The sequence below is a fragment of the Loxodonta africana genome, unplaced genomic scaffold (genome assembly GCF_030014295.1).
Source record: "Loxodonta africana isolate mLoxAfr1 unplaced genomic scaffold, mLoxAfr1.hap2 scaffold_748, whole genome shotgun sequence".
NCBI lineage: Eukaryota > Metazoa > Chordata > Mammalia > Proboscidea > Elephantidae > Loxodonta > Loxodonta africana.
In genome coordinates, this window is record NW_026975482.1 from 30,256 (window position 1) to 51,035 (window position 20,780).

The following is a 20,780-nucleotide window of genomic DNA, read 5'->3' on the forward strand; positions in this document are numbered from 1 at the left end:
GTCTCACTAATGGGCGAGAAGTGTGTGTCTTGATTTCGTCCCTCTTTTGGGCTATATGTGGAAAAAGCATAGCTGTTAGGCAATGAATGTCTCTCGTCTGATGTCTGACTTACTTCTTTGCCCTTCCTCAAAGGATTGCAAGGTCGAAGCCTGTTTTCCTGCTTTCATGAGGGTCAAGCTACTCCCCGGGAAACCGGAAGAGGATGTGCGAACCTTCTCATCCTGCGTGATTGCGGGCTGGATGGACGATATCGGTGGTGAGGAACTTGAAGACTCAGGTGATTTCTCCCGGGGATTGAGATGTCTCGGGTCAACGAAGACACCTCAACTTGTCTCGAAGAGAGATGATGACATAAAAATCATGCTCAATAGGATCCCGCTGAGGCCCAGAGAGAAACTCCTTTTCCCTAACGTTAATGATCTGCTTTAGAGGGGACCCCCATTTGGATCCCTTTTTCCTCCACCAAGTGATCAAAAACTCCTCCCTGACCGATTCTGGTCATGCTGATTCCTTGGCTCTTTTCGTCTTTTTCTGTCATTTCGAAAGACCTGCTTTCAGGAGATTCACCACCGAAAGAACTCAAGGTGAGTGAATGACGGCGGTTTTCCCTTGTCTCTGGTGACACTTAGACAAGTGAAAATGGAGCCCAAGAGGCAGTCGGGTTTTGTGGAAAAGCTGAGACGTGTCCCCTGCTTTGAGCTTGACCTGACCGATTGACCAAGTGGCGGTGATATGCACGGGTGGATAGTTAGGAAGCACAGGAACCTAGAAGAATTTCCACTTGAGTAATTTTTGCTAGTCCGGTTCCCAGTCGGGTATGCCTACGGAAGTTTGAGAATATTTTCAACTCTCAACTCTTTACGGGATGGGAGTGTGTAGCAGCTCTACTGGAGAAACCAGAGAGACTTGCCCTAGTTGAAAGCCTGTGTCAGTTGTGACTGGACTCTTAGGATCTCCAGGGCCTCTTTCCCAGACATCTTGGTATTGGATGAAGACTGGAGTAGCCTGACACCTCGCTGTAGCATTCAAGAAAAGGCAGCAGCACCACTATCTGAGTCAAAAAGCTAATGCCAGGCTCAATACCATTCGGTACATGGGTCGCGAGCGTCATGACTAGTTTCAGGTTCATACCACAGGAGGTCAGGATCTGCTGACAGTGTAATCAGGCAATGCAGGCATAACTGCTGCCTTCCACATGTGGAAAGATCATTTTCTTGACAGATCTTTGGAATCTTGTAGAGATTCCATAGAACTCCTTTTCCGTGTGCCCCACGGGATCCTCTGATGCTTGATATACGGGAGGAGATGTGTTCCCTCTCTGGGGATTATTGGGGCCTGAGGTAGATTCGATTGTGTCTCTCCATGGCTCAGTGGTGAAATGAAAGCGTTGAAGGACTGTGGCAATTTTAACAAGTGTTGGCAGAATTCTTGGAAAGCTATTCTTTTCCAAATGTCCTCCAGCTGATTTGAAGATCCCCCGGTGCTGGGGACTCTTGGGTGCCATTTCCCGGGAGTCCGCACACATTGGACAGTGCCCGTGGACGCATAGTTGGCTGCCTTCAACACATCAGTCAGGCTTAAGCAATGGCAAAGGCTCCTTTTGCCTGGGTCCTCCTGTAAATTTGTGCTACATCCAGAGACCTCTCTGCCTTCTTCTGAATATTGCATGATTCTCTCCTGCTGTCATGGGTCAGCAGACTCCCCAGCGGGTTGCAAATGGCTGTCTTGATTTTGTCCATGTGTTCGCGAATGTCTGGCTGAAAGCCTAGCCTTAGGGAAGTGAGTTTCTCTTCTGGGATCTCTGTCTTACTGATTTCCCCTTTTCAAAGGGTTAGTGAGGTCGATGTCTCTTGTGCCGCTTTCATGGGGGTCAAGCCAACTGCCCGGGAAACTGGAAGATGATGTGTGAACGCTCTCATCCACTGTCCTTCCTGGGTGGAAGGAAGACATTTGTGGTAAGCATCTTCAGGTCTCAGGGGATTTTTCCTGGGGAGTGATATGGCTGGGGTCAATGATGACATAATCTGTCTGGAAGAGAGATGATGACCTAAAAATCATGCTCAGAGAGGTTATGCTGAGGCCCTGTGGGAAAGTCCTTTGGCCCAGCCTTCCAGATCTTCTTTAGAGCGGACTCCCATTTTGATTTCTTTCACCTGCACCAAGTAATCCAAAAGACCTGGGTGGCCGATTTTGGTCAGGCTGATTCCTTGGCTCTTTTCCTCTTTTTGTGTCCTTTAGCACAACCTGCCTCCGAGGAGTTCACCGTTGCGAGGACAAAAGGTGAGGGATTTCCCGTGATTTGCCCTGGCCCCATCTGACACTTAGGCAAGTGAGGATACACCGCAAAAGGCAGTAGGGTTTGCTGACAAGGCTGAGGCATGTCCCCTGGTGTTTGCTTGACCTTGCCTGGTTGACTAAGTGGCGGTGATGTGCGTGGGTGGATACTTAGGAATCAGAGAATGCTGAAACATGTGCGCTGGAGTCGTCTGCGATAGCCTGGGTCCAAGTCCGATAGGGCCTACCGAAATGGGAGAAACGGCCAATTAGAACAATGTATTTTCCCAAGATATTTAGGAGATGTGAATGGCCCAGAGCTCTACAGGAGACTGGTCAACTTGCTGTAATTGAAAGCGTGTGTCAGTTGCGGCTGGACTCGCAGGATTTGCGGGGCGCTTTTCCCGTGAATCTTGAAATTGGATGAGCGACTCAGTAGTCTGATAGCTGGCTCCAGCTTTCAAGTAAAGGTAGCTGCACAGATAACTGCATAGAAAATCTAAAGTCAGGGTCGATGCCAGGTGTGAAGGGGACACGAGGGTCAGGAGCACTTTCAGGTTGATGCCACAGGAGGTCATGTTTCCCTGGAGCTCTAGACAGTGAAAGCAGGCGTAAGTGCTGCCTTGCACATGTGCAGAGATCAGTGTTCCTACAGAGTTCGTTGGAATCCTGTAGAGGTTCCATAAGACTCCTGCTCTCTTTGTGCCAAGGAATCCTCTGATGGTTGATAAACAGGAGGAGATGTGTTCCCTGTGTTCCCATTCTTTGGGAATGAGGTGGCCTGGACTGTGTCTCTCCATGGCACAAGGGTGAAATCAAACTCTGGAAATGCCTAGTTGAATTTGGGGCCAAATTCTTGGTGAAAGCCCTCTTCCGAGTGTCCCACAGCTCATTTGAAAATCCCCAGTTTTGGGAACCCTTGGATGTCATTTCCTGGAAGTGCTCGTGCACGGATCCGTGCCTGTGGACACAGATTCGGCTTCCTCGTAGACATTAGCCGGGGCTGATCAAATGAATAGCCTGTTCTTGGCTGGGACTTCCTGAGTACTTTTCTCCATTCGGAGTCCTCTATGCCTTGTCTTGATCTGGCACGCGTCTGCCTTTCTGTCAAGGGTCAGCAGTCTCACTAATGGGCGAGAAGTGTGTGTCTTGATTTCGTCCCTCTTTTGGGCTATATGTGGAAAAAGCATAGCTGTTAGGCAATGAATGTCTCTCGTCTGATGTCTGACTTACTTCTTTGCCCTTCCTCAAAGGATTGCAAGGTCGAAGCCTGTTTTCCTGCTTTCATGAGGGTCAAGCTACTCCCCGGGAAACCGGAAGAGGATGTGCGAACCTTCTCATCCTGCGTGATTGCGGGCTGGATGGACGATATCGGTGGTGAGGAACTTGAAGACTCAGGTGATTTCTCCCGGGGATTGAGATGTCTCGGGTCAACGAAGACACCTCAACTTGTCTCGAAGAGAGATGATGACATAAAAATCATGCTCAATAGGATCCCGCTGAGGCCCAGAGAGAAACTCCTTTTCCCTAACGTTAATGATCTGCTTTAGAGGGGACCCCCATTTGGATCCCTTTTTCCTCCACCAAGTGATCAAAAACTCCTCCCTGACCGATTCTGGTCATGCTGATTCCTTGGCTCTTTTCGTCTTTTTCTGTCATTTCGAAAGACCTGCTTTCAGGAGATTCACCACCGAAAGAACTCAAGGTGAGTGAATGACGGCGGTTTTCCCTTGTCTCTGGTGACACTTAGACAAGTGAAAATGGAGCCCAAGAGGCAGTCGGGTTTTGTGGAAAAGCTGAGACGTGTCCCCTGCTTTGAGCTTGACCTGACCGATTGACCAAGTGGCGGTGATATGCACGGGTGGATAGTTAGGAAGCACAGGAACCTAGAAGAATTTCCACTTGAGTAATTTTTGCTAGTCCGGTTCCCAGTCGGGTATGCCTACGGAAGTTTGAGAATATTTTCAACTCTCAACTCTTTACGGGATGGGAGTGTGTAGCAGCTCTACTGGAGAAACCAGAGAGACTTGCCCTAGTTGAAAGCCTGTGTCAGTTGCGACTGGACTCTTAGGATCTCCAGGGCCTCTTTCCCAGACATCTTGGTATTGGATGAAGACTGGAGTAGCCTGACACCTCGCTGTAGCATTCAAGAAAAGGCAGCAGCACCACTATCTGAGTCAAAAAGCTAATGCCAGGCTCAATACCATTCGGTACGTGGGTCGCGAGCGTCATGACTAGTTTCAGGTTCATACCACAGGAGGTCAGGATCTGCTGACAGTCTAATCAGGCAATGCAGGCATAACTGCTGCCTTCCACATGTGGAAAGATCATTTTCTTGACAGATCTTTGGAATCTTGTAGAGATTCCATAGAACTCCTTTTCCGTGTGCCCCACGGGATCCTCTGATGCTTGATATACGGGAGGAGATGTGTTCCCTCTCTGGGGATTATTGGGGCCTGAGGTAGATTCGATTGTGTCTCTCCATGGCTCAGTGGTGAAATGAAAGCGTTGAAGGACTGTGGCAATTTTAACAAGTGTTGGCAGAATTCTTGGAAAGCTATTCTTTTCCAAATGTCCTCCAGCTGATTTGAAGATCCCCCGGTGCTGGGGACTCTTGGGTGCCATTTCCCGGGAGTCCGCACACATTGGACAGTGCCCGTGGACGCATAGTTGGCTGCCTTCAACACATCAGTCAGGCTTAAGCAATGGCAAAGGCTCCTTTTGCCTGGGTCCTCCTGTAAATTTGTGCTACATCCAGAGACCTCTCTGCCTTCTTCTGAATATTGCATGATTCTCTCCTGCTGTCATGGGTCAGCAGACTCCCCAGCGGGTTGCAAATGGCTGTCTTGATTTTGTCCATGTGTTCGCGAATGTCTGGCTGAAAGCCTAGCCTTAGGGAAGTGAGTTTCTCTTCTGGGATCTCTGTCTTACTGATTTCCCCTTTTCAAAGGGTTAGTGAGGTCGATGTCTCTTGTGCCGCTTTCATGGGGGTCAAGCCAACTGCCCGGGAAACTGGAAGATGATGTGTGAACGCTCTCATCCACTGTCCTTCCTGGGTGGAAGGAAGACATTTGTGGTAAGCATCTTCAGGTCTCAGGGGATTTTTCCTGGGGAGTGATATGGCTGGGGTCAATGATGACATAATCTGTCTGGAAGAGAGATGATGACCTAAAAATCATGCTCAGAGAGGTTATGCTGAGGCCCTGTGGGAAAGTCCTTTGGCCCAGCCTTCCAGATCTTCTTTAGAGCGGACTCCCATTTTGATTTCTTTCACCTGCACCAAGTAATCCAAAAGACCTGGGTGGCCGATTTTGGTCAGGCTGATTCCTTGGCTCTTTTCCTCTTTTTGTGTCCTTTAGCACAACCTGCCTCCGAGGAGTTCACCGTTGCGAGGACAAAAGGTGAGGGATTTCCCGTGATTTGCCCTGGCCCCATCTGACACTTAGGCAAGTGAGGATACACCGCAAAAGGCAGTAGGGTTTGCTGACAAGGCTGAGGCATGTCCCCTGGTGTTTGCTTGACCTTGCCTGGTTGACTAAGTGGCGGTGATGTGCGTGGGTGGATACTTAGGAATCAGAGAATGCTGAAACATGTGCGCTGCAGTCGTCTGCGATAGCCTGGGTCCAAGTCCGATAGGGCCTACCGAAATGGGAGAAACGGCCAACTAGAACAATGTATTTTCCCAAGATATTTAGGAGATGTGAATGGCCCAGAGCTCTACAGGAGACTGGTCAACTTGCTGTAATTGAAAGCGTGTGTCAGTTGCGGCTGGACTCGCAGGATTTGCGGGACGCTTTTCCCGTGAATCTTGAAATTGGATGAGCGACTCAGTAGTCTGATAGCTGGCTCCAGCTTTCAAGTAAAGGTAGCTGCACAGATAACTGCATAGAAAATCTAAAGTCAGGGTCGATGCCAGGTGTGAAGGGGACACGAGGGTCAGGAGCACTTTCAGGTTGATGCCACAGGAGGTCATGTTTCCCTGGAGCTCTAGACAGTGAAAGCAGGCGTAAGTGCTGCCTTGCACATGTGCAGAGATCAGTGTTCCTACAGAGTCCGTTGGAATCCTGTAGAGGTTCCATAAGACTCCTGCTCTCTTTGTGCCAAGGAATCCTCTGATGGTTGATAAACAGGAGGAGATGTGTTCCCTGTGTTCCCATTCTTTGGGAATGAGGTGGCCTGGACTGTGTCTCTCCATGGCACAAGGGTGAAATCAAACTCTGGAAATGCCTAGTTGAATTTGGGGCCAAATTCTTGGTGAAAGCCCTCTTCCGAGTGTCCCACAGCTCATTTGAAAATCCCCAGTTTTGGGAACCCTTGGATGTCATTTCCTGGAAGTGCTCGTGCACGGATCCGTGCCTGTGGACACAGATTCGGCTTCCTCGTAGACATTAGCCGGGGCTGATCAAATGAATAGCCTGTTCTTGGCTGGGACTTCCTGAGTACTTTTCTGCATTCGGAGTCCTCTATGCCTTGTCTTGATCTGGCACGCGTCTGCCTTTCTGTCAAGGGTCAGCAGTCTCACTAATGGGCGAGAAGTGTGTGTCTTGATTTCGTCCCTCTTTTGGGCTATATGTGGAAAAAGCATAGCTGTTAGGCAATGAATGTCTCTCGTCTGATGTCTGACTTACTTCTTTGCCCTTCCTCAAAGGATTGCAAGGTCGAAGCCTGTTTTCCTGCTTTCATGAGGGTCAAGCTACTCCCCGGGAAACCGGAAGAGGATGTGCGAACCTTCTCATCCTGCGTGATTGCGGGCTGGATGGACGATATCGGTGGTGAGGAACTTGAAGACTCAGGTGATTTCTCCCGGGGATTGAGATGTCTCGGGTCAACGAAGACACCTCAACTTGTCTCGAAGAGAGATGATGACATAAAAATCATGCTCAATAGGATCCCGCTGAGGCCCAGAGAGAAACTCCTTTTCCCTAACGTTAATGATCTGCTTTAGAGGGGACCCCCATTTGGATCCCTTTTTCCTCCACCAAGTGATCAAAAACTCCTCCCTGACCGATTCTGGTCATGCTGATTCCTTGGCTCTTTTCGTCTTTTTCTGTCATTTCGAAAGACCTGCTTTCAGGAGATTCACCACCGAAAGAACTCAAGGTGAGTGAATGACGGCGGTTTTCCCTTGTCTCTGGTGACACTTAGACAAGTGAAAATGGAGCCCAAGAGGCAGTCGGGTTTTGTGGAAAAGCTGAGACGTGTCCCCTGCTTTGAGCTTGACCTGACCGATTGACCAAGTGGCGGTGATATGCACGGGTGGATAGTTAGGAAGCACAGGAACCTAGAAGAATTTCCACTTGAGTAATTTTTGCTAGTCCGGTTCCCAGTCGGGTATGCCTACGGAAGTTTGAGAATATTTTCAACTCTCAACTCTTTACGGGATGGGAGTGTGTAGCAGCTCTACTGGAGAAACCAGAGAGACTTGCCCTAGTTGAAAGCCTGTGTCAGTTGCGACTGGACTCTTAGGATCTCCAGGGCCTCTTTCCCAGACATCTTGGTATTGGATGAAGACTGGAGTAGCCTGACACCTCGCTGTAGCATTCAAGAAAAGGCAGCAGCACCACTATCTGAGTCAAAAAGCTAATGCCAGGCTCAATACCATTCGGTACGTGGGTCGCGAGCGTCATGACTAGTTTCAGGTTCATACCACAGGAGGTCAGGATCTGCTGACAGTCTAATCAGGCAATGCAGGCATAACTGCTGCCTTCCACATGTGGAAAGATCATTTTCTTGACAGATCTTTGGAATCTTGTAGAGATTCCATAGAACTCCTTTTCCGTGTGCCCCACGGGATCCTCTGATGCTTGATATACGGGAGGAGATGTGTTCCCTCTCTGGGGATTATTGGGGCCTGAGGTAGATTCGATTGTGTCTCTCCATGGCTCAGTGGTGAAATGAAAGCGTTGAAGGACTGTGGCAATTTTAACAAGTGTTGGCAGAATTCTTGGAAAGCTATTCTTTTCCAAATGTCCTCCAGCTGATTTGAAGATCCCCCGGTGCTGGGGACTCTTGGGTGCCATTTCCCGGGAGTCCGCACACATTGGACAGTGCCCGTGGACGCATAGTTGGCTGCCTTCAACACATCAGTCAGGCTTAAGCAATGGCAAAGGCTCCTTTTGCCTGGGTCCTCCTGTAAATTTGTGCTACATCCAGAGACCTCTCTGCCTTCTTCTGAATATTGCATGATTCTCTCCTGCTGTCATGGGTCAGCAGACTCCCCAGCGGGTTGCAAATGGCTGTCTTGATTTTGTCCATGTGTTCGCGAATGTCTGGCTGAAAGCCTAGCCTTAGGGAAGTGAGTTTCTCTTCTGGGATCTCTGTCTTACTGATTTCCCCTTTTCAAAGGGTTAGTGAGGTCGATGTCTCTTGTGCCGCTTTCATGGGGGTCAAGCCAACTGCCCGGGAAACTGGAAGATGATGTGTGAACGCTCTCATCCACTGTCCTTCCTGGGTGGAAGGAAGACATTTGTGGTAAGCATCTTCAGGTCTCAGGGGATTTTTCCTGGGGAGTGATATGGCTGGGGTCAATGATGACATAATCTGTCTGGAAGAGAGATGATGACCTAAAAATCATGCTCAGAGAGGTTATGCTGAGGCCCTGTGGGAAAGTCCTTTGGCCCAGCCTTCCAGATCTTCTTTAGAGCGGACTCCCATTTTGATTTCTTTCACCTGCACCAAGTAATCCAAAAGACCTGGGTGGCCGATTTTGGTCAGGCTGATTCCTTGGCTCTTTTCCTCTTTTTGTGTCCTCTAGCACAACCTGCCTCCGAGGAGTTCACCGTTGCGAGGACAAAAGGTGAGGGATTTCCCGTGATTTGCCCTGGCCCCATCTGACACTTAGGCAAGTGAGGATACACCGCAAAAGGCAGTAGGGTTTGCTGACAAGGCTGAGGCATGTCCCCTGGTGTTTGCTTGACCTTGCCTGGTTGACTAAGTGGCGGTGATGTGCGTGGGTGGATACTTAGGAATCAGAGAATGCTGAAACATGTGCGCTGGAGTCGTCTGCGATAGCCTGGGTCCAAGTCCGATAGGGCCTACCGAAATGGGAGAAACGGCCAACTAGAACAATGTATTTTCCCAAGATATTTAGGAGATGTGAATGGCCCAGAGCTCTACAGGAGACTGGTCAACTTGCTGTAATTGAAAGCGTGTGTCAGTTGCGGCTGGACTCGCAGGATTTGCGGGGCGCTTTTCCCGTGAATCTTGAAATTGGATGAGCGACTCAGTAGTCTGATAGCTGGCTCCAGCTTTCAAGTAAAGGTAGCTGCACAGATAACTGCATAGAAAATCTAAAGTCAGGGTCGATGCCAGGTGTGAAGGGGACACGAGGGTCAGGAGCACTTTCAGGTTGATGCCACAGGAGGTCATGTTTCCCTGGAGCTCTAGACAGTGAAAGCAGGCGTAAGTGCTGCCTTGCACATGTGCAGAGATCAGTGTTCCTACAGAGTTCGTTGGAATCCTGTAGAGGTTCCATAAGACTCCTGCTCTCTTTGTGCCAAGGAATCCTCTGATGGTTGATAAACAGGAGGAGATGTGTTCCCTGTGTTCCCATTCTTTGGGAATGAGGTGGCCTGGACTGTGTCTCTCCATGGCACAAGGGTGAAATCAAACTCTGGAAATGCCTAGTTGAATTTGGGGCCAAATTCTTGGTGAAAGCCCTCTTCCGAGTGTCCCACAGCTCATTTGAAGATCCCCAGTTTTGGGAACCCTTGGATGTCATTTCCTGGAAGTGCTCGTGCACGGATCCGTGCCTGTGGACACAGATTCGGCTTCCTCGTAGACATTAGCCGGGGCTGATCAAATGAATAGCCTGTTCTTGGCTGGGACTTCCTGAGTACTTTTCTCCATTCGGAGTCCTCTATGCCTTGTCTTGATCTGGCACGCGTCTGCCTTTCTGTCAAGGGTCAGCAGTCTCACTAATGGGCGAGAAGTGTGTGTCTTGATTTCGTCCCTCTTTTGGGCTATATGTGGAAAAAGCATAGCTGTTAGGCAATGAATGTCTCTCGTCTGATGTCTGACTTACTTCTTTGCCCTTCCTCAAAGGATTGCAAGGTCGAAGCCTGTTTTCCTGCTTTCATGAGGGTCAAGCTACTCCCCGGGAAACCGGAAGAGGATGTGCGAACCTTCTCATCCTGCGTGATTGCGGGCTGGATGGACGATATCGGTGGTGAGGAACTTGAAGACTCAGGTGATTTCTCCCGGGGATTGAGATGTCTCGGGTCAACGAAGACACCTCAACTTGTCTCGAAGAGAGATGATGACATAAAAATCATGCTCAATAGGATCCCGCTGAGGCCCAGAGAGAAACTCCTTTTCCCTAACGTTAATGATCTGCTTTAGAGGGGACCCCCGTTTGGATCCCTTTTTCCTCCACCAAGTGATCAAAAACTCCTCCCTGACCGATTTTGGTCATGCTGATTCCTTGGCTCTTTTCGTCTTTTTCTGTCATTTCGAAAGACCTGCTTTCAGGAGATTCACCACCGAAAGAACTCAAGGTGAGTGAATGACGGCGGTTTTCCCTTGTCTCTGGTGACACTTAGACAAGTGAAAATGGAGCCCAAGAGGCAGTCGGGTTTTGTGGAAAAGCTGAGACGTGTCCCCTGCTTTGAGCTTGACCTGACCGATTGACCAAGTGGCGGTGATATGCACGGGTGGATAGTTAGGAAGCACAGGAACCTAGAAGAATTTCCACTTGAGTAATTTTTGCTAGTCCGGTTCCCAGTCGGGTATGCCTACGGAAGTTTGAGAATATTTTCAACTCTCAACTCTTTACGGGATGGGAGTGTGTAGCAGCTCTACTGGAGAAACCAGAGAGACTTGCCCTAGTTGAAAGCCTGTGTCAGTTGCGACTGGACTCTTAGGATCTCCAGGGCCTCTTTCCCAGACATCTTGGTATTGGATGAAGACTGGAGTAGCCTGACACCTCGCTGTAGCATTCAAGAAAAGGCAGCAGCACCACTATCTGAGTCAAAAAGCTAATGCCAGGCTCAATACCATTCGGTACGTGGGTCGCGAGCGTCATGACTAGTTTCAGGTTCATACCACAGGAGGTCAGGATCTGCTGACAGTCTAATCAGGCAATGCAGGCATAACTGCTGCCTTCCACATGTGGAAAGATCATTTTCTTGACAGATCTTTGGAATCTTGTAGAGATTCCATAGAACTCCTTTTCCGTGTGCCCCACGGGATCCTCTGATGCTTGATGTACGGGAGGAGATGTGTTCCCTCTCTGGGGATTATTGGGGCCTGAGGTAGATTCGATTGTGTCTCTCCATGGCTCAGTGGTGAAATGAAAGCGTTGAAGGACTGTGGCAATTTTAACAAGTGTTGGCAGAATTCTTGGAAAGCTATTCTTTTCCAAATGTCCTCCAGCTGATTTGAAGATCCCCCGGTGCTGGGGACTCTTGGGTGCCATTTCCCGGGAGTCCGCACACATTGGACAGTGCCCGTGGACGCATAGTTGGCTGCCTTCAACACATCAGTCAGGCTTAAGCAATGGCAAAGGCTCCTTTTGCCTGGGTCCTCCTGTAAATTTCTGCTACATCCAGAGACCTCTCTGCCTTCTTCTGAATATTGCATGATTCTCTCCTTCTGTCATGGGTCAGCAGACTCCCCAGTGGGTTGCAAATGGCTGTCTTGATTTTGTCCATGTGTTCGCGAATGTCTGGCTGAAAGCCTAGCCTTAGGGAAGTGAGTTTCTCTTCTGGGATCTCTGTCTTACTGATTTCCCCTTTTCAAAGGGTTAGTGAGGTCGATGTCTCTTGTGCCGCTTTCATGGGGGTCAAGCCAACTGCCCGGGAAACTGGAAGATGATGTGTGAACGCTCTCATCCACTGTCCTTCCTGGGTGGAAGGAAGACATTTGTGGTAAGCATCTTCAGGTCTCAGGGGATTTTTCCTGGGGAGTGATATGGCTGGGGTCAATGATGACATAATCTGTCTGGAAGAGAGATGATGACCTAAAAATCATGCTCAGAGAGGTTATGCTGAGGCCCTGTGGGAAAGTCCTTTGGCCCAGCCTTCCAGATCTTCTTTAGAGCGGACTCCCATTTTGATTTCTTTCACCTGCACCAAGTAATCCAAAAGACCTGGGTGGCCGATTTTGGTCAGGCTGATTCCTTGGCTCTTTTCCTCTTTTTGTGTCCTTTAGCACAACCTGCCTCCGAGGAGTTCACCGTTGCGAGGACAAAAGGTGAGGGATTTCCCGTGATTTGCCCTGGCCCCATCTGACACTTAGGCAAGTGAGGATACACCGCAAAAGGCAGTAGGGTTTGCTGACAAGGCTGAGGCATGTCCCCTGGTGTTTGCTTGACCTTGCCTGGTTGACTAAGTGGCGGTGATGTGCGTGGGTGGATACTTCGGAATCAGAGAATGCTGAAACATGTGCGCTGGAGTCGTCTGCGATAGCCTGGGTCCAAGTCCGATAGGGCCTACCGAAATGGGAGAAACGGCCAACTAGAACAATGTATTTTCCCAAGATATTTAGGAGATGTGAATGGCCCAGAGCTCTACAGGAGACTGGTCAACTTGCTGTAATTGAAAGCGTGTGTCAGTTGCGGCTGGACTCGCAGGATTTGCGGGGCGCTTTTCCCGTGAATCTTGAAATTGGATGAGCGACTCAGTAGTCTGATAGCTGGCTCCAGCTTTCAAGTAAAGGTAGCTGCACAGATAACTGCATAGAAAATCTAAAGTCAGGGTCGATGCCAGGTGTGAAGGGGACACGAGGGTCAGGAGCACTTTCAGGTTGATGCCACAGGAGGTCATGTTTCCCTGGAGCTCTAGACAGTGAAAGCAGGCGTAAGTGCTGCCTTGCACATGTGCAGAGATCAGTGTTCCTACAGAGTTCGTTGGAATCCTGTAGAGGTTCCATAAGACTCCTGCTCTCTTTGTGCCAAGGAATCCTCTGATGGTTGATAAACAGGAGGAGATGTGTTCCCTGTGTTCCCATTCTTTGGGAATGAGGTGGCCTGGACTGTGTCTCTCCATGGCACAAGGGTGAAATCAAACTCTGGAAATGCCTAGTTGAATTTGGGGCCAAATTCTTGGTGAAAGCCCTCTTCCGAGTGTCCCACAGCTCATTTGAAGATCCCCAGTTTTGGGAACCCTTGGATGTCATTTCCTGGAAGTGCTCGTGCACGGATCCGTGCCTGTGGACACAGATTCGGCTTCCTCGTAGACATTAGCCGGGGCTGATCAAATGAATAGCCTGTTCTTGGCTGGGACTTCCTGAGTACTTTTCTCCATTCGGAGTCCTCTATGCCTTGTCTTGATCTGGCACGCGTCTGCCTTTCTGTCAAGGGTCAGCAGTCTCACTAATGGGCGAGAAGTGTGTGTCTTGATTTCGTCCCTCTTTTGGGCTATATGTGGAAAAAGCATAGCTGTTAGGCAATGAATGTCTCTCGTCTGATGTCTGACTTACTTCTTTGCCCTTCCTCAAAGGATTGCAAGGTCGAAGCCTGTTTTCCTGCTTTCATGAGGGTCAAGCTACTCCCCGGGAAACCGGAAGAGGATGTGCGAACCTTCTCATCCTGCGTGATTGCGGGCTGGATGGACGATATCGGTGGTGAGGAACTTGAAGACTCAGGTGATTTCTCCCGGGGATTGAGATGTCTCGGGTCAACGAAGACACCTCAACTTGTCTCGAAGAGAGATGATGACATAAAAATCATGCTCAATAGGATCCCGCTGAGGCCCAGAGAGAAACTCCTTTTCCCTAACGTTAATGATCTGCTTTAGAGGGGACCCCCGTTTGGATCCCTTTTTCCTCCACCAAGTGATCAAAAACTCCTCCCTGACCGATTTTGGTCATGCTGATTCCTTGGCTCTTTTCGTCTTTTTCTGTCATTTCGAAAGACCTGCTTTCAGGAGATTCACCACCGAAAGAACTCAAGGTGAGTGAATGACGGCGGTTTTCCCTTGTCTCTGGTGACACTTAGACAAGTGAAAATGGAGCCCAAGAGGCAGTCGGGTTTTGTGGAAAAGCTGAGACGTGTCCCCTGCTTTGAGCTTGACCTGACCGATTGACCAAGTGGCGGTGATATGCACGGGTGGATAGTTAGGAAGCACAGGAACCTAGAAGAATTTCCACTTGAGTAATTTTTGCTAGTCCGGTTCCCAGTCGGGTATGCCTACGGAAGTTTGAGAATATTTTCAACTCTCAACTCTTTACGGGATGGGAGTGTGTAGCAGCTCTACTGGAGAAACCAGAGAGACTTGCCCTAGTTGAAAGCCTGTGTCAGTTGCGACTGGACTCTTAGGATCTCCAGGGCCTCTTTCCCAGACATCTTGGTATTGGATGAAGACTGGAGTAGCCTGACACCTCGCTGTAGCATTCAAGAAAAGGCAGCAGCACCACTATCTGAGTCAAAAAGCTAATGCCAGGCTCAATACCATTCGGTACGTGGGTCGCGAGCGTCATGACTAGTTTCAGGTTCATACCACAGGAGGTCAGGATCTGCTGACAGTCTAATCAGGCAATGCAGGCATAACTGCTGCCTTCCACATGTGGAAAGATCATTTTCTTGACAGATCTTTGGAATCTTGTAGAGATTCCATAGAACTCCTTTTCCGTGTGCCCCACGGGATCCTCTGATGCTTGATGTACGGGAGGAGATGTGTTCCCTCTCTGGGGATTATTGGGGCCTGAGGTAGATTCGATTGTGTCTCTCCATGGCTCAGTGGTGAAATGAAAGCGTTGAAGGACTGTGGCAATTTTAACAAGTGTTGGCAGAATTCTTGGAAAGCTATTCTTTTCCAAATGTCCTCCAGCTGATTTGAAGATCCCCCGGTGCTGGGGACTCTTGGGTGCCATTTCCCGGGAGTCCGCACACATTGGACAGTGCCCGTGGACGCATAGTTGGCTGCCTTCAACACATCAGTCAGGCTTAAGCAATGGCAAAGGCTCCTTTTGCCTGGGTCCTCCTGTAAATTTCTGCTACATCCAGAGACCTCTCTGCCTTCTTCTGAATATTGCATGATTCTCTCCTTCTGTCATGGGTCAGCAGACTCCCCAGTGGGTTGCAAATGGCTGTCTTGATTTTGTCCATGTGTTCGCGAATGTCTGGCTGAAAGCCTAGCCTTAGGGAAGTGAGTTTCTCTTCTGGGATCTCTGTCTTACTGATTTCCCCTTTTCAAAGGGTTAGTGAGGTCGATGTCTCTTGTGCCGCTTTCATGGGGGTCAAGCCAACTGCCCGGGAAACTGGAAGATGATGTGTGAACGCTCTCATCCACTGTCCTTCCTGGGTGGAAGGAAGACATTTGTGGTAAGCATCTTCAGGTCTCAGGGGATTTTTCCTGGGGAGTGATATGGCTGGGGTCAATGATGACATAATCTGTCTGGAAGAGAGATGATGACCTAAAAATCATGCTCAGAGAGGTTATGCTGAGGCCCTGTGGGAAAGTCCTTTGGCCCAGCCTTCCAGATCTTCTTTAGAGCGGACTCCCATTTTGATTTCTTTCACCTGCACCAAGTAATCCAAAAGACCTGGGTGGCCGATTTTGGTCAGGCTGATTCCTTGGCTCCTTTCCTCTTTTTGTGTCCTTTAGCACAACCTGCCTCCGAGGAGTTCACCGTTGCGAGGACAAAAGGTGAGGGATTTCCCGTGATTTGCCCTGGCCCCATCTGACACTTAGGCAAGTGAGGATACACCGCAAAAGGCAGTAGGGTTTGCTGACAAGGCTGAGGCATGTCCCCTGGTGTTTGCTTGACCTTGCCTGGTTGACTAAGTGGCGGTGATGTGCGTGGGTGGATACTTAGGAATCAGAGAATGCTGAAACATGTGCGCTGCAGTCGTCTGCGATAGCCTGGGTCCAAGTCCGATAGGGCCTACCGAAATGGGAGAAACGGCCAACTAGAACAATGTATTTTCCCAAGATATTTAGGAGATGTGAATGGCCCAGAGCTCTACAGGAGACTGGTCAACTTGCTGTAATTGAAAGCGTGTGTCAGTTGCGGCTGGACTCGCAGGATTTGCGGGGCGCTTTTCCCGTGAATCTTGAAATTGGATGAGCGACTCAGTAGTCTGATAGCTGGCTCCAGCTTTCAAGTAAAGGTAGCTGCACAGATAACTGCATAGAAAATCTAAAGTCAGGGTCGATGCCAGGTGTGAAGGGGACACGAGGGTCAGGAGCACTTTCAGGTTGATGCCACAGGAGGTCATGTTTCCCTGGAGCTCTAGACAGTGAAAGCAGGCGTAAGTGCTGCCTTGCACATGTGCAGAGATCAGTGTTCCTACAGAGTTCGTTGGAATCCTGTAGAGGTTCCATAAGACTCCTGCTCTCTTTGTGCCAAGGAATCCTCTGATGGTTGATAAACAGGAGGAGATGTGTTCCCTGTGTTCCCATTCTTTGGGAATGAGGTGGCCTGGACTGTGTCTCTCCATGGCACAAGGGTGAAATCAAACTCTGGAAATGCCTAGTTGAATTTGGGGCCAAATTCTTGGTGAAAGCCCTCTTCCGAGTGTCCCACAGCTCATTTGAAGATCCCCAGTTTTGGGAACCCTTGGATGTCATTTCCTGGAAGTGCTCGTGCATGGATCCGTGCCTGTGGACACAGATTCGGCTTCCTCGTAGACATTAGCCGGGGCTGATCAAATGAATAGCCTGTTCTTGGCTGGGACTTCCTGAGTACTTTTCTCCATTCGGAGTCCTCTATGCCTTGTCTTGATCTGGCACGCGTCTGCCTTTCTGTCAAGGGTCAGCAGTCTCACTAATGGGCGAGAAGTGTGTGTCTTGATTTCGTCCCTCTTTTGGGCTATATGTGGAAAAAGCATAGCTGTTAGGCAATGAATGTCTCTCGTCTGATGTCTGACTTACTTCTTTGCCCTTCCTCAAAGGATTGCAAGGTCGAAGCCTGTTTTCCTGCTTTCATGAGGGTCAAGCTACTCCCCGGGAAACCGGAAGAGGATGTGCGAACCTTCTCATCCTGCGTGATTGCGGGCTGGATGGACGATATCGGTGGTGAGGAACTTGAAGACTCAGGTGATTTCTCCCGGGGATTGAGATGTCTCGGGTCAACGAAGACACCTCAACTTGTCTCGAAGAGAGATGATGACATAAAAATCATGCTCAATAGGATCCCGCTGAGGCCCAGAGAGAAACTCCTTTTCCCTAACGTTAATGATCTGCTTTAGAGGGGACCCCCGTTTGGATCCCTTTTTCCTCCACCAAGTGATCAAAAACTCCTCCCTGACCGATTTTGGTCATGCTGATTCCTTGGCTCTTTTCGTCTTTTTCTGTCATTTCGAAAGACCTGCTTTCAGGAGATTCACCACCGAAAGAACTCAAGGTGAGTGAATGACGGCGGTTTTCCCTTGTCTCTGGTGACACTTAGACAAGTGAAAATGGAGCCCAAGAGGCAGTCGGGTTTTGTGGAAAAGCTGAGACGTGTCCCCTGCTTTGAGCTTGACCTGACCGATTGACCAAGTGGCGGTGATATGCACGGGTGGATAGTTAGGAAGCACAGGAACCTAGAAGAATTTCCACTTGAGTAATTTTTGCTAGTCCGGTTCCCAGTCGGGTATGTCTACGGAAGTTTGAGAATATTTTCAACTCTCAACTCTTTACGGGATGGGAGTGTGTAGCAGCTCTACTGGAGAAACCAGAGAGACTTGCCCTAGTTGAAAGCCTGTGTCAGTTGCGACTGGACTCTTAGGATCTCCAGGGCCTCTTTCCCAGACATCTTGGTATTGGATGAAGACTGGAGTAGCCTGACACCTCGCTGTAGCATTCAAGAAAAGGCAGCAGCACCACTATCTGAGTCAAAAAGCTAATGCCAGGCTCAATACCATTCGGTACGTGGGTCGCGAGCGTCATGACTAGTTTCAGGTTCATACCACAGGAGGTCAGGATCTGCTGACGGTCTAATCAGGCAATGCAGGCATAACTGCTGCCTTCCACATGTGGAAAGATCATTTTCTTGACAGATCTTTGGAATCTTGTAGAGATTCCATAGAACTCCTTTTCCGTGTGCCCCACGGGATCCTCTGATGCTTGATATACGGGAGGAGATGTGTTCCCTCTCTGGGGATTATTGGGGCCTGAGGTAGATTCGATTGTGTCTCTCCATGGCTCAGTGGTGAAATGAAAGCGTTGAAGGACTGTGGCAATTTTAACAAGTGTTGGCAGAATTCTTGGAAAGCTATTCTTTTCCAAATGTCCTCCAGCTGATTTGAAGATCCCCCGGTGCTGGGGACTCTTGGGTGCCATTTCCCGGGAGTCCGCACACATTGGACAGTGCCCGTGGACGCATAGTTGGCTGCCTTCAACACATCAGTCAGGCTTAAGCAATGGCAAAGGCTCCTTTTGCCTGGGTCCTCCTGTAAATTTCTGCTACATCCAGAGACCTCTCTGCCTTCTTCTGAATATTGCATGATTCTCTCCTTCTGTCATGGGTCAGCAGACTCCCCAGTGGGTTGCAAATGGCTGTCTTGATTTTGTCCATGTGTTCGCGAATGTCTGGCTGAAAGCCTAGCCTTAGGGAAGTGAGTTTCTCTTCTGGGATCTCTGTCTTACTGATTTCCCCTTTTCAAAGGGTTAGTGAGGTCGATGTCTCTTGTGCCGCTTTCATGGGGGTCAAGCCAACTGCCCGGGAAACTGGAAGATGATGTGTGAACGCTCTCATCCACTGTCCTTCCTGGGTGGAAGGAAGACATTTGTGGTAAGCATCTTCAGGTCTCAGGGGATTTTTCCTGGGGAGTGATATGGCTGGGGTCAATGATGACATAATCTGTCTGGAAGAGAGATGATGACCTAAAAATCATGCTCAGAGAGGTTATGCTGAGGCCCTGTGGGAAAGTCCTTTGGCCCAGCCTTCCAGATCTTCTTTAGAGCGGACTCCCATTTTGATTTCTTTCACCTGCACCAAGTAATCCAAAAGACCTGGGTGGCCGATTTTGGTCAGGCTGATTCCTTGGCTCTTTTCCTCTTTTTGTGTCCTTTAGCACAACCTGCCTCCGAGGAGTTCACCGTTGCGAGGACAAAAGGTGAGGGATTTCCCGTGATTTGCCCTGGCCCCATCTGACACTTAGGCAAGTGAGGATACACCGCAAAAGGCAGTAGGGTTTGCTGACAAGGCTGAGGCATGTCCCCTGGTGTTTGCTTGACCTTGCCTGGTTGACTAAGTGGCGGTGATGTGCGTGGGTGGATACTTAGGAATCAGAGAATGCTGAAACATGTGCGCTGGAGTCGTCTGCGATAGCCTGGGTCCAAGTCCGATAGGGCCTACCGAAATGGGAGAAACGGCCAACTAGAACAATGTATTTTCCCAAGATATTTAGGAGATGTGAATGGCCCAGAGCTCTACAGGAGACTGGTCAACTTGCTGTAATTGAAAGCGTGTGTCAGTTGCGGCTGGACTCGCAGGATTTGCGGGGCGCTTTTCCCGTGAATCTTGAAATTGGATGAGCGACTCAGTAGTCTGATAGCTGGCTCCAGCTTTCAAGTAAAGGTAGCTGCACAGATAACTGCATAGAAAATCTAAAGTCAGGGTCGATGCCAGGTGTGAAGGGGACACGAGGGTCAGGAGCACTTTCAGGTTGATGCCACAGGAGGTCATGTTTCCCTGGAGCTCTAGACAGTGAAAGCAGGCGTAAGTGCTGCCTTGCACATGTGCAGAGATCAGTGTTCCTACAGAGTTCGTTGGAATCCTGTAGAGGTTCCATAAGACTCCTGCTCTCTTTGTGCCAAGGAATCCTCTGATGGTTGATAAACAGGAGGAGATGTGTTCCCTGTGTTCCCATTCTTTGGGAATGAGGTGGCCTGGACTGTGTCTCTCCATGGCACAAGGGTGAAATCAAACTCTGGAAATGCCTAGTTGAATTTGGGGCCAAATTCTTGGTGAAAGCCCTCTTCCGAGTGTCCCACAGCTCATTTGAAGATCCCCAGTTTTGGGAACCCTTGGATGTCATTTCCTGGAAGTGCTCGTGCACGGATCCGTGCCTGTGGACACAGATTCGGCTTCCTCGTAGACATTAGCCGGGGCTGATCAAATGAATAGCCTGTTCTTGGCTGGGACTTCCTGAGTACTTTTCTCCATTCGGAGTCCTCTATGCCTTGTCTTGATCTGGCACGCGTCTGCCTTTCTGTCAAGGGTCAGCAGTCTCACTAATGGGCGAGAAGTGTGTGTCTTGATTTCGTCCCTCTTTTGGGCTATATGTGGAAAAAGCATAGCTGTTAGGCAATGAATGTCTCTCGTCTGATGTCTGACTTACTTCTTTGCCCTTCCTCAAAGGATTGCAAGGTCGAAGCCTGTTTTCCTGCTTTCATGAGGGTCAAGCTACTCCCCGGGAAACCGGAAGAGGATGTGCGAACCTTCTCATCCTGCGTGATTGCGGGCTGGATGGACGATATCGGTGGTGAGGAACTTGAAGACTCAGGTGATTTCTCCCGGGGATTGAGATGTCTCGGGTCAACGAAGACACCTCAACTTGTCTCGAAGAGAGATGATGACATAAAAATCATGCTCAATAGGATCCCGCTGAGGCCCAGAGAGAAACTCCTTTTCCCTA

At 49.4% G+C, this 20,780-nt stretch overlaps 13 non-coding genes across 13 annotated transcripts; all 13 read left to right on the forward strand.

Moving 5' to 3' along the window:
• Window positions 1-307: 307 nt before the first annotated feature.
• On the forward strand, window positions 308-388 carry LOC135230089 (small nucleolar RNA SNORD115). The gene has a single exon (XR_010320728.1). It is a non-coding gene; the product is annotated as a small nucleolar RNA SNORD115 (small nucleolar RNA).
• A 1,618-nt stretch (window positions 389-2,006) lies between these two features.
• Window positions 2,007-2,084, forward strand: LOC135230080 (small nucleolar RNA SNORD115). The gene has a single exon (XR_010320719.1). It is a non-coding gene; the product is annotated as a small nucleolar RNA SNORD115 (small nucleolar RNA).
• A 1,618-nt stretch (window positions 2,085-3,702) lies between these two features.
• LOC135230060 (small nucleolar RNA SNORD115) lies at window positions 3,703-3,783 on the forward strand. The gene has a single exon (XR_010320699.1). It is a non-coding gene; the product is annotated as a small nucleolar RNA SNORD115 (small nucleolar RNA).
• A 1,618-nt stretch (window positions 3,784-5,401) lies between these two features.
• On the forward strand, window positions 5,402-5,479 carry LOC135230082 (small nucleolar RNA SNORD115). Its single transcript, XR_010320721.1, has one exon. It is a non-coding gene; the product is annotated as a small nucleolar RNA SNORD115 (small nucleolar RNA).
• A 1,618-nt stretch (window positions 5,480-7,097) lies between these two features.
• Window positions 7,098-7,178, forward strand: LOC135230061 (small nucleolar RNA SNORD115). The gene has a single exon (XR_010320700.1). It is a non-coding gene; the product is annotated as a small nucleolar RNA SNORD115 (small nucleolar RNA).
• Window positions 7,179-8,796: 1,618 nt separating this feature from the next.
• Window positions 8,797-8,874, forward strand: LOC135230083 (small nucleolar RNA SNORD115). The gene has a single exon (XR_010320722.1). It is a non-coding gene; the product is annotated as a small nucleolar RNA SNORD115 (small nucleolar RNA).
• A 1,618-nt stretch (window positions 8,875-10,492) lies between these two features.
• Window positions 10,493-10,573, forward strand: LOC135230062 (small nucleolar RNA SNORD115). Its single transcript, XR_010320701.1, has one exon. It is a non-coding gene; the product is annotated as a small nucleolar RNA SNORD115 (small nucleolar RNA).
• A 1,618-nt stretch (window positions 10,574-12,191) lies between these two features.
• On the forward strand, window positions 12,192-12,269 carry LOC135230084 (small nucleolar RNA SNORD115). Its single transcript, XR_010320723.1, has one exon. It is a non-coding gene; the product is annotated as a small nucleolar RNA SNORD115 (small nucleolar RNA).
• A 1,618-nt stretch (window positions 12,270-13,887) lies between these two features.
• Window positions 13,888-13,968, forward strand: LOC135230063 (small nucleolar RNA SNORD115). The gene has a single exon (XR_010320702.1). It is a non-coding gene; the product is annotated as a small nucleolar RNA SNORD115 (small nucleolar RNA).
• A 1,618-nt stretch (window positions 13,969-15,586) lies between these two features.
• LOC135230085 (small nucleolar RNA SNORD115) lies at window positions 15,587-15,664 on the forward strand. The gene has a single exon (XR_010320724.1). It is a non-coding gene; the product is annotated as a small nucleolar RNA SNORD115 (small nucleolar RNA).
• A 1,618-nt stretch (window positions 15,665-17,282) lies between these two features.
• On the forward strand, window positions 17,283-17,363 carry LOC135230064 (small nucleolar RNA SNORD115). Its single transcript, XR_010320703.1, has one exon. It is a non-coding gene; the product is annotated as a small nucleolar RNA SNORD115 (small nucleolar RNA).
• Window positions 17,364-18,981: 1,618 nt separating this feature from the next.
• Window positions 18,982-19,059, forward strand: LOC135230086 (small nucleolar RNA SNORD115). Its single transcript, XR_010320725.1, has one exon. It is a non-coding gene; the product is annotated as a small nucleolar RNA SNORD115 (small nucleolar RNA).
• A 1,618-nt stretch (window positions 19,060-20,677) lies between these two features.
• On the forward strand, window positions 20,678-20,758 carry LOC135230065 (small nucleolar RNA SNORD115). Its single transcript, XR_010320704.1, has one exon. It is a non-coding gene; the product is annotated as a small nucleolar RNA SNORD115 (small nucleolar RNA).
• The last annotated feature ends 22 nt before the right edge of the window (window positions 20,759-20,780 follow it).